We start from the raw sequence: 12,399 nt of genomic DNA on the forward strand, positions 1-12,399 counted from the left end.
TAACGTCAATAAAAAATTTTTGAGTCCTTTTTTTTTTTTTAATAAAGATTTGAGAGAGAGAGCGTGAGCAGGGGAGGGTCAGAGAGAGAGGGAGAGAGAGGATCTGAAGTGGGCTCTGCACTTAAGCAGTGAGCCTGATGGGGGGGGCTCAAACTTAGAAACCGTGAGATCATGACCTGAGCCCAAGTCCAGAAGCTCAACTGACTGAGCCACCCCAGTACCCCCCAAAATTGAGTCTTAAATTGGTGTTAAAGATATAAATCCTTTACCAAGTTACAAAAACTATCCTTATTTCCACTGCATACCAAACTCCTATTTAAAAAAATTGTTTTTAATTGGGGCACCTGGGTGGCTCAGTCTGTTAAAGCATCCGAGTCTAGATTTCCTTTTCTGTTCCAGGCACTGATGTGGTCTTAGGTGCTAAAGATATCAGGATAGATAAGATAAAGGCTCCACCCTTAAAAAGTTCAGTACAGTAAGAACTGGAGACATTTGATAGAAAAATTCATGTCCAAAGACAAGAGCTGTAAACATCAAATCATCAGACATTTTTATTTCCTACTCTACCCCCTGTATAGACCCCCAACTTCTGGCATTGTTTGCACTCTATCTCCACACACATTTTGGACTCTGAAACTCTGCCCAAGTCATCTTCTTTCCTTTGAGGAATGTCTTTATAGAATTGATTTCTTCATTATGTCCCACTGCCTTTTCAAAGCTCTTTTCAACTGCCTGTAAGATCTTCCTCTACTCTAAATTCCCAAAGATTTTATTTTCTATGCTCTTCATTAGCATGTATCAGATATGAGCTATTATTCATCTTTGTGTATAATATTCTAGGTGCTAAGCTTCTAAAAGCAGGATATATTCTTATATTTCTTTGTTTCATTCAGTACAGTGAGCATTTCTTGAGTAACAATGATTTCTACTATTGAATAATGAAGGGAAACTGGGGAATCATCTCCTTTCAATGTCCTGATTTTTCATAATCTACACAATGGGGAAAATTCTTGATAATGGGAATTTTATGTAAGCTATATTTTGTTACCAAGAGGAGAAAAATATAAGTAGGTTACAAATGTAATAATTTGTTTGTAATGTCATTATGAAAATAAGGAAATTAATCAATATCCATTACTGAGATTAGATATTTTCTGTCCATGACAAATATCCAAAAGTATTCCCTTATGTAAGGATTCTAATCTATAATCAATAGTTAAATTCTAGCTTTTGAAAAATGCCTAAGCCATATGCAATTTGTATTTCACATTTATTGATATGTGGTTGAGGAACTGAGCTCTCTAAGAAAACAGGCAGGGCTGGGAGCACCTTTGAATTGTGGAGGTAGTGGCCAAAAGTGATTATGAATCAGACTTGATTAACATAGTGATGCCACCTGTTATAACTGCACAAACTTGGACACACTAGCCTTACTAAGTCTCATGAAAATTAATAAATTAGAATTTTATTCTCTATCTTTTGTTATAAATTAAAAAGGATATTCATCACTAAAGAATATTCCTGACTCTCAGGACATATGAACCTCATTAATGCCCAAATTTAGGATTTATAGGATTGTTGTGAGGGATGAAAAGAGCTGTGATTGATGATGTGAAGTACTAGTAACTTCCCTAGAACCTTGTGATTGTGAAACAAATAGTACCTGCTGTTAAGAAGGGACAATAGGTCCAAAATGGAGTCACTTGTGCTAAGCCTACCTCAGCAAGCCTAGATTTAGCACCCAATTTTAAAATTTTTTTTTTCAACGTTTATTTATTTTTGGGACAGAGAGAGACAGAGCATGAACGGGGGCGGGGCAGAGAGAGAGGGAGACACAGAATCGGAAACAGGCTCCAGGCTCCGAGCCATCAGCCCAGAGCCTGACGCGGGGCTCGAACTCCCGGACCACGAGATCATGACCTGGCTGAAGTCGGACGCTCAACCGACTGCGCCACCCAGGCGCCCCTTTAGCACCCAATTTAATTGCAATTTCAACCTCTCCTGGGAATGTAATCTTAAACTAGTCAATCTGGAATTTCCTGGTCAGCAGTACAGTGCAGAGCCTGCTTGGGATTATGTCTCTACCTCTCTCTGTCCCTCCGCCACTTGTGTTCACACTCTCTCTCAAAATAAATAAATAAACATTAAAAAAAAAATTACCCAGGGGCCCCTGGGTGGTTCAGTCAGTTAAGCATCCAACTTCAGCTCAGGTCATGATCTCACAGTTCATGGGTTCAAGCCCCACATTGAGCTCTCTGCTGTCAGTGCAGAGCCCACTTCAGATCCTCTGTCTCCCTCTCTCTCTGCCCCTCCACTGCTCTCACATGTTCATTCTCTCTCTCTTAAAAATAAATAAACATTAAAAATTTTTTTTTTACCCAGTTGAATATTTTTAACACTGCCTTAGAAAATAAATGTCCAGAAAGCTTGTAAGGTTGTATGTGGTTGCTCACACTAAGTTCTTCATGGTAGTTCTGCACTATTCCTATGTGGTTAAAATCTCTGCTAAATGTGTTCTTCCTCTGCCTTGTGGAATTTCATATCTGATTTTTCCAAAACAGGTTTTATAGGCTGGAAGTTTATCTCTCTGTTATGCTTTATACAAATGCTTTTCCTTTACATTATTTAATGTTCCTTGTGGGGAATCATTATTTCAAGCACTGCTCCAAGAGTATGATTATAGAGGTTTCTGTTTTGTTTTGTTTTGTTTTTTAAAGAAACTCAACCAGGGATCTCCCTCCCTCTTTAAATTCCATGATGAATTTGAAAAATTCTATCTAAACAGCTACATTGTTCCTGGCCCATTAGACATTAATAATTCACAATGAAGCATTAAAAAGGAAATGTGAATGGGGCACCTGGGTGGCTCTGTTGGTAGGGCATCCAACTTCGGCTCAGGTCATGATCTCACGGTTGGTGGGTTCGAACCCCGCGTCAGGCTCTGTGCTGACAGCTCAGTGCCTGGAGCCTGCTTCGGATTCTGTGTCTCCCTCTCACTTGGCCCCTACCCCAACTCATGCTCCGTTTCTCTCCATCTCAAAAATAAATGAACATAAAAATTTTTTTTAAAAAAGGAAATGTGAAAAATGTACATGTGATTGTAACATAAAGGAAATATTCACGATTTGAGCTGAACCGAAATAATAATAATAGTCTCTGTAGTTAAACTAAATCTTCTAAATGATCCATAATAGTAAAATACAAATCCCATAGCAGATGGAAGCGAAAGAATGAAAGTATTACATTTGTTTCAAATAACTGCAATAACAGAAAACATACTAAATACATGTATACTGTGTATGGGGGAAACAGCAACATTTCAGAGCTAGGGGAGAAACTATAACATGGCTCAGAGAATCTGGGGCTTAACTCAAGCAGGATCTTTTAATACCAAATTATTTTAACTGAGTTTCAGTTTAAAAGGAGGGGAGGATAGGGGCGCCTGGGTGGCACAGTCGGTTAAGCCTCTGACTTCAGCCAGGTCACGATCTAGCGGTCCGGGAGTTCGAGACCCGCGTCGGGCTCTGGGCTGATGGCTCGGAGCCTGGAGCCTGTTTCCGATTCTGTGTCTCCCTCTCTCTCTGCCCCTCCCCCGTTCATGCTCTGTCTCTCTCTGTCCCAAAAATAAATAAACGTTGAAAAAAAAATTTTTTTTTTTTTTTAAAAAAAGGAGGGGGGATAACCTTACAGATTGTGGAGAAGATGAATTTAAGTGACTTAGCACATAAATCATTGCAAGTGCTGGGTAAAGAACACAACAGACGATAGTTTCCAATTTTTATTACCAACAAATTGGAATGTACTTGAGCAGCAGGGACCATGTCCAAATAATTTTTGTGGTTGTTGAATTAGTAGAATAGTGAGTATGTATGTGTGCCACAGAATATAGCTATCATCAAAAGGAAAAAAAATAGGAAGACAGAGAATCTAGCGTTTGTTGCTGTTGTTTTAATTGCATTGACTTCAGCCATTGATTTAAATTCTGTTTTTCATTTCTCATGCATCTTAGTATCATTTGCCTTTTTTAGAAGCTAATTAGAAAAATTCTGAGAGGAGGAAAGACACTAGACATTTTTGTGACCAAATTCAACTGAACTAAAGTTGAATAAATCTTTATATTAATAGGATGAAACAAAGGAATTTACAAGAGTTCTGTTTTTTTCTTAAGGGAAGACTATTTATCACAGAGAAATATTTCTCTCTCTCTCTCTCTCCCTCTCTCTCTCTCTCTCTCTCTCTCTCTCTCTCTCTGTTTTTAAGTGAAAAATTTCTGCTACTCAGCCCCAACCTCGAGATCTACAGAGGGAACTGGGAAGAGAGTTGATGGTCTTAAATGATGTGTTGACTATCCCTCCCCCACCTCTTTTAATGCTTTCTCAAATATGATTTATTCACCACCCAAAATACATAATTTTATAATATTAAGTAGAGAAGGACTACAAGATCTCAATCAGTCTAAAATGTTTTAAAGGGTTTTTTTTTTTTTTGCTAGAATTCTTAATTGAATGACATCGTGGTTAAAGTGTTGGTTCTAAAATTAACTATTAATTTCCAGTTTCACCACTTCTAGCTAAATATTTTTATCTTAGCTGTGGCCTTCTTTTTCCCTCATTTTCTTTGCCTATAAGATGGGAAGGATTATAATAATTGTACTGCTTCATAGTTTGCAGTGAGGACTGGGTTAATACCCAAAGAGTTCAGAATAGCTTCTGACACACAGTAAGTGTTCAAAGAATGTTACCTGCAAGTTTTACAAGATCAAATAGAGACTTTGCTACTACCAAATAGAATAAACTGACAGAATTTTATAGAAGGAAGGACATTACAAATCAGCTAATACAGTGGATTGCAAACTTTTAATTGTTACCCACAATGAAAACAATATATTTTACATCACGACTCAGTATGTACACATCTATAAGGGAAACAAGAGTTTGGCAAAATAATACTTATTATATGTAGTAACACTCATATTTCTTTGTTTCGTTTTCTAAAAAAGGTTGGTTGCCATCTACTAAATTGCTTTGCTACTTACTCAGGAACTGCAACCCATAGTGTGAAAAAATCGATCTAATAAAATCCCTTCACTTTACAGTGGAGAAAACCAGTCTTAAGAACTTGGGAAACGTACTTAAGATTACATAGCTAGAAAACATGATTCACCACATGAAATAAAGGATAAAAATTATATAATCTTCTCAATAGATGCAGAAAGAGCATTTCACAAAATCCAACATCCTTTCATGATAATAGTTCTGAACAAATCAAGTATAGAAGGAACATACTGCAACATAATAAAGGCTCTATGTGACAAACCCACAGCTAACATCATACTCGATGATGAAAAGCTGAAAGCTTTTCCTCTAAAATCGGGAATAAAACAAAAGAGCCCACGCTCACAACTCCTATTCAACATAGTACTGGAAGTCCTAGTCAGAGCAATTAAGCAAGAAAAAGAAATAAATTTAATTTCCAGAAAGTACGGGTACAACTGACAATCTTATTGGAAAAAGAGAAAAATTAGATCACTACTTCCTATTCTACAATATAAAACACATTCAAATGCACTAAATTTGTTCAATGTAAAGGGAAATCACAAAAATAGTAGAAAAATATATAAATAATTTTAGGATCAGAAAGGAAAATTTAAGAATGCCAACTTAAAAGAAACCAAAAAGAAAGAGATCGATAAATCAATTAAAATATTTTTCAGTTTCAGGGAACCTGGGTGGCTCAGTCTGTTGAGCATCCATGGTTTCAGCTCAGGTCATGATCTCACAGTTCATGAGTTCAAGCCCCACATTGGGCTCTGTGCTGATGGTGTGGAGCCTGCTTAGGATTTTCTCTCTCTCTCTCTCTCTCTCTCTCTCTCTCTCTCTCTCTTTCTCTCTCTCTGTCTCTCTTTCTCTCTCTCTCTCTCTCTCTCTCTCTCTCAAAATAAATAAACTTAAAATTTTTTTAATAATTTTTTTTTTCAATTTCTCTGTACTAAAAGAAAATCCACAAATAAAGATAAATGGCACATGAAAACTTGGGGGAAATGTTGCCATTGTTTATGAAAAATAAAGAATTCAAATATTCAAAATATTCAATAAGAGTACTTAAAAATCCATAAAGAAAAGAACAATCACACCTAAATGCAAAGTTGATTCAGGACAATTCACAAAATTAGAAATATGAATGGCCAATAAACGTGCATAAAATTTTCTAGGCAAATTTTTCTTTCTTCAGATGGACAATCAGTTGTCCTTGTATCCTATCCTTTCCATTGGAAGTTAGTTACATAGTGTTTATTTCCTTATATTTATGTACTTTATCCTTTGATCAATTCTTTTTTTTTGAAAAAATTTTTTAACGTTTATTCATTTTTGAGTGACAGAGAGAACAGAGCGTGAGCGGGGAGGGGCAAAGAGGGAGGTGACAGAATCCAGAGCAGACTCCAGACTCTGAGCTGTCAGCACAGAGCTGGATGCGGGGCTCAAACTCACTGACCTAGGCCAAAGTCAGACACTAAAGTGACTGAGCCAACCAGGTGCCCCAATCCTTTGATCAATTCTGTGTAGCATAAGTGGTGATAGATATGCTAACTAACATTATTATGGTAATCATTTCACAATAGATAAACGTGTATCAAATCATCATGTTGTATACTTTAAACTTATATAATGTTATATATCAATTATATCCCAATAAAGTTGAGGGGGAAAAGATTACATAGCTACATAAGGGCATACAATTCTGGAACCAGAATTTCTTTTAATTGAGAAATAATTTACATACCATAAAATTCATCCTTCAAAATGCACAATTCAGTGGTTTTCAGTATATTCAGAGAGATGTGAAACCATTACCACTATCCAATTCCAGAATATTTTCAGAACCCCAGAAGAAATCTCACACCCACTAGCAGTGAGTGGTGTTAATTAATATTAATAGATTTGTTATTAATATAGATATTAATAGATATATATAATGTAATATAGATATAATATAGATATTAATAGAATTAATATTTACTCCCAGACCAAAGATCTTTCCACTGTCAAAGCTTTATATGGATTTCCATATCTTACGATAAGTAAAGTTTAGTAAGTGTTTATATGTCTAAATGACCAAATTTATCAAATACTTGCTTAGACTTTGTATGATTCTGTGCCATTAACTATCTCAAAATTTTATATAAATATCTATCTATCTATCTATCTATCTATCTATTTTTTGATGTCTACCAGATTGTTGAGGACACATGACAAACACTTAGGAACAGATCCTATGTATTCTAAACAGACTCAGGAAATGTTTTGTTTTTTGGACGTATAGCTCATCATCTCAAAGGAAATGAGACTAGTGACTTTTAGAGATAGTATGTAAGACTTGGAGCCTTTTACAAAAGGAGGAATTTTTTTTTTTTCTATTTCAAGGTTTCAAATAAATTCACAACTAGACAATAGGTCCTTAAGAGGTCTAAGGAGAATCTACATATTTTCTTGAACATATTTTTTGAAATAAATTTTAAAGTACCTCATCATAATATAAACCAAAATTTCCAGTCTGGTTTTTAAAATATCCATTCCTTGGTCTCTGGCTTTGCTTCTATTTTAACTTGTTGGAATTAATTTCACATAAAATGAACATGAGTGCCAATTTTCTATTTTATGCCAAAAATTACCAGGTCTCTAAAAGAAAAATCTCTACCTTAGTCACTTTTGGATTATTTAAATAGTGTTCTCTAAAGTGTGAGTCATTGTATATTTTTTGGTTCTTGAGTGCATGGTTGTTGAGTCTTTAGTAAACACACTTGCAAGTATTCATAAGGACATAGGCCAATGCAAATTAATGACCAGAACTCAGGGCTCAAAAAAGGTGAAATGGTTGTAGATTAGTCCACTACAAAGAAATGAAAATGATGATAATGACAATAAAACCAAGAAATAATTTTAAAAATACAGTAACTAGTTATTTTAAGCAAAATTTAAAAAAATTTTAAATCAACTTAGGTATAAACAGTAAAAACTGATTTTTACTCACCAATGAAAATTTCCAAAAGCAAACTATGTATTTTAAATTAAATTTGATAGGATATTAATTCCTCCTTCGACAAAAAAAAAAATAAATTCTAATAAAAGCTTTGAAAATCTATTAATATTTACATTCCTTGGATTTAGACACAAAGAAAATACCCTACCATTAATTTTTAGTTCTCCAAGTTAATAAAGTCCTGAGATCTTTTTAAATACAATATAAAATAAAATATACAGAATTTATCTGTAGATATTACACAGATGCTTTATGAATGAATGAATGATTTTAAAAACATGAAATAACCTTTCCTAGCATTGGGTTATTAACTGTTTACTGACTCTAATCACTGAGTTGTGGTTACCATGGAAGGTTTAACTATAATTACCTAGCTTTGGCAGATTTTAATGTAAACCTTAACATTGACTTAACCTAGGTATTTTGTATTTGGCAAGGTAATTATGCTGTACATGTAGTCATTTCTCAGACATTTGGTTCTCTGTCTGAAGACCATGGTTTGGGGGAGGTGCCATTGGAAAACTGACAATAGATGCCAAAGGCTAATCTCCAGAAAGGTATACTGAATCTATGTTGTTTTTTTAGAAATTGAATTCATTCTTTTTAGTTTGGTCTCATGAATCGTTTTCGGTTTTCCCCCAACCCTTTCTTTGGGATATAATATAATAAAATAAAGAATTTCCTACAAATCCATAGAATCCACATTTCTTTTTTTATAGATTCCTATTGGGGTATCTGGGTGGCTCAGTCGGTTAAGCTCCAGACTTCAGCTCAAGTCATGATCTCACAGTTCATAGGTTGGAGCCTCGCATCAGGTTCTGTGCTGACAGCTCAGGGCCTGGAGCCTGCTTCAGATTCTGTGTCTCCCTCTCTCTCTGCCCCTCCCCCACTCACACTCTGTCTCTCAAAAATAAACATTAAAAAAAATTTAGATTCCTATTTATACAAGCAATTTGCTAATTTTAATTATTCCAGAATTTGGAAAAATAAATGCTGTTTTCATGGCCATTAAAATAACATTTAAAAATAATTTCCTTTTTGTAATCACAAAGACTTTTAGTAGAATAGATGTTGCAAACTTTCCTCTTATTAGCTGTGTGCTGCTTAACCTCTCCAAGCTGGAGGAATCCAACCTGTAATCGGGGACTACCAACCTCCAGAGCGATTATGAGGATTCAGTGAATGTAGCAGGTAAAGCACTTGGCATACATATGGGTGAGGGCATAATAAAAGATAGCTGTTGTTGTTTTTGTTATCAATCCTGGTATCTGCATTGCCAATGTCATCGTCTCATTCACATTTCACCAAAACATAGATCTTGTTGCCTATATTATTCCCTTAGAAAGAAGATAAATTAAGTAGCTATTTTAAGTACTCAAAAGCCCTATTTATATACAAATCAAAAGAAGTGTCAATACACTTTACTAAAGGATTAAATGCATCACGGTTTACATCACATAATAAAATCTGGTCAGATGTTATTTTTAATTTTTTTTAATTTTTATTTATTTTTGAGAGAGACAGAGACAGAATGTGAGCAGGTGAAGCCTGCTTTGGATTCTGTGTCTCCCTCTCTTTGCCCCTCCCCCACTTGTGCTCTGTCTCTATCAAAAATAAACAAATGTAAAAAAAAAAAAAATTAAAAAAAAAAAGAAACAGGCTCCAGCCTCTGAGCTGTCAGCACAGAGCCTGATGCCAGGCTGGAACTCACAAACTGTGAGATCATGACCTGAGCCAAAGTTGGACACTTAACAGACTGAGCCACACAAGCACCCTGGTCAGATTTTAATTTGCTCAGATTTAATTTACTTTTCACAAATGTGAAAAATAATTATCTATAGCACTGAAAATATAAAAAGATTTTGTTTTAAAAAGGATATTAAAGGTTTTTAAAAGCATAGATTTATTCTCAACATATTTTTTAAAAAATGCCAACCACAATGTTAGCTTGCAAAATATTGAACAATAACAAGTCCCCAAATAACCAGCCCTTTATGTTTTATAATCTGATGTCAGTTAACTTACAAGATAAGAGCATGCCTGATTTATAGTTTCTTTTCCAAACCTTTGATGTAGGTAAACATTCTAACTTTAACTTCTTGCCTTCAAGCAAAGTTATGTTCTACTTTTCATAACCCATTTGTAAAGATTTCCAGCATGTAGCAATCTGGTAGCAATTTTAGTAGTGCTTAAACTCAATGTCAGAGACACTGACATATTATGACCACATGCCAGCTTAATGTATCAGAAAAGTAAAGACCAAACACTTGGTAATGGCTAGGAATTGCAAATATAGATCTTGGGAGGAAATTACAAGCCTGTAGGACAGAGATATCAAATGGGTTTTAGCATCTGACACCAATATCAGGTGTTTGCTGCCTGCATTGTTGTGTCGAGGATTTAGAGGATGGGAGTTAGGGCTCTGGGAAGAAGAGTCTACTGTGCTGTGATCTGAGAACAATCACTGCCCTGGGGCTGCAGGAGAGAGACTCATTTGCCAGGTCTATTCTAGGTTTGGGGTCTTACATGTGGCTTAAGGCAACTCGAGTCAGCATTGGGGTCCTCTAATATCTTTTGCCTGCTTTTCACCATGCATCTATCTACTTCATTCTCTCTCTGAAAACAGTACCCGCATCCCTTGCCCACCCCCATTATGTGCATGAGACAGGAGATGTTTCCCTTATAGTGCTTGAGTTTCCTGCCAGTAGCACAAAGAAGTAGCAGGAACTAAGTAGTGGTTTTCATTTGCAAAGAACAGAAGTCTCTACTTAATTTAAGCAGAAAGAGATTTTAATTTTGGAAGTTCAGAGAAGGGACAGGAAGACTGGTGGAGCACACTCAGGCAGGAGCTAAAGAAGGTGGGGGAGTCCAGGTCCTGACTTAGGGATGGTCTGCTTAGGAAGCAGGCACCATCAGCATTAGACTCTTGCCTACTGCTACTGGAGTCTCCTTCCCCTAGTCATCTATCCTCTGCCACTGGAGTCTCAGCACCACAGCCACCATGAATAATTGCTGAGTCACCTTTGTGTCACTCAAAATTTCAAATTAGAAGCTGAAGCCTGTGAATAGTAGTACTTGGATCACAGGGCTACACTCCAGCTATTGGTAGAGGATTGGTTCTCAGAGAAAAAGAACTTGAGTTAAACAATAACATCAAGAGGCGCCTGGATGGCTCAGTTAAGCATCCTCCTTTTTTTTTTTTAATGTTTATTCATTTTTGAGAGACAGAAAGAGACACAGTGTGAGTGGGGGAGGGGCAGAGAGAAAGACATACAGAATCCAAACCGGCTCCAGGCTCTGAGCCATCAGCACAGAGTCCAACGCAGGGCTTTAACCCACAAACCGAGAGATCATGACCTGAGCCAAAGTTGGACACAACTGAGGGAGCCACCCAAACGCCCCTAAGCATCCTACTCTTGATTTCAGCTCAGGTCAAGATCTCATGGTTCCTGGGTTTGAGTCCCATTTAGGGCTCTATGCTGACAGTGCAGAGCCTGCTTGGGATTCTCTCACTCCCTCTCTCTCTGCTCTTCAAAATAAGTAGACTTAAAAAAACAAAATACCCTTAAAAGGTTTCCACTTTGGGGCGCCTGGGTGGCGCAGTCGGTTAAGCATCCAACTTCAGCCAGGTCACGATCTTGCGGTCCGTGAGTTCGAGCCCCGCGTCAGGCTCTGGGCTGATGGCTCAGAGCCTGGAGCCTGTTTCCGATTCTGTGTCTCCCTCTCTCTCTGCCCCTCCCCCGTTCATGCTCTGTCTCTCTCTGTCCCAAAAATAAATAAACGTTGAAAAAAAAAATTAAAAAAAAAAAAAGGTTTCCACTTCATGCTACATTCTGCTAGGCAGAGGGCATGTGAGAAGATGTCATGCACCATCCAATTTAGAAAGTGTTGTCACAGAACCAAGTTGAGAGTGTGAAAGTTTAAAGTATAGGTAAAGGTACCCAGGAGTAGGTAGAGTGGGTACCAGGAGGAGCTAGAAGCAGAAATTAGGGTTTTTTTTGCTAGATGCAACAGGCCTGGGACCAACCTGCAGGAGCACTAGAAAGAATGTAAATTTGAGAAACAAACCCCAAAGTAGATTCCAACCCAAAGACTAAACTTCCAAAAAATAGTCCTGGAGCTGGGGAGGCACACCAGGCACAGGGTGTAATTCTAATATTTTAGACCAGGTAGCCAAGAAGTTTAGAAGCTGGAAAGAACAAAACAGAGCAACAAGATGAGCTAGATTTGCTGAAGCTTATAGAAGATTGGCATTTGTTACATCTATTCATTGTAGGATGTATCTGTACACATCCAATGAATTAGTTCTCTTAGACCTTGCCCGATTAAGGGGAAGTAAAAGGTATAATACACAAGCACCAG

Source organism: Felis catus, chromosome D3 (assembly GCF_018350175.1).
Source record: "Felis catus isolate Fca126 chromosome D3, F.catus_Fca126_mat1.0, whole genome shotgun sequence".
Classification (NCBI taxonomy): domain Eukaryota; kingdom Metazoa; phylum Chordata; class Mammalia; order Carnivora; family Felidae; genus Felis; species Felis catus.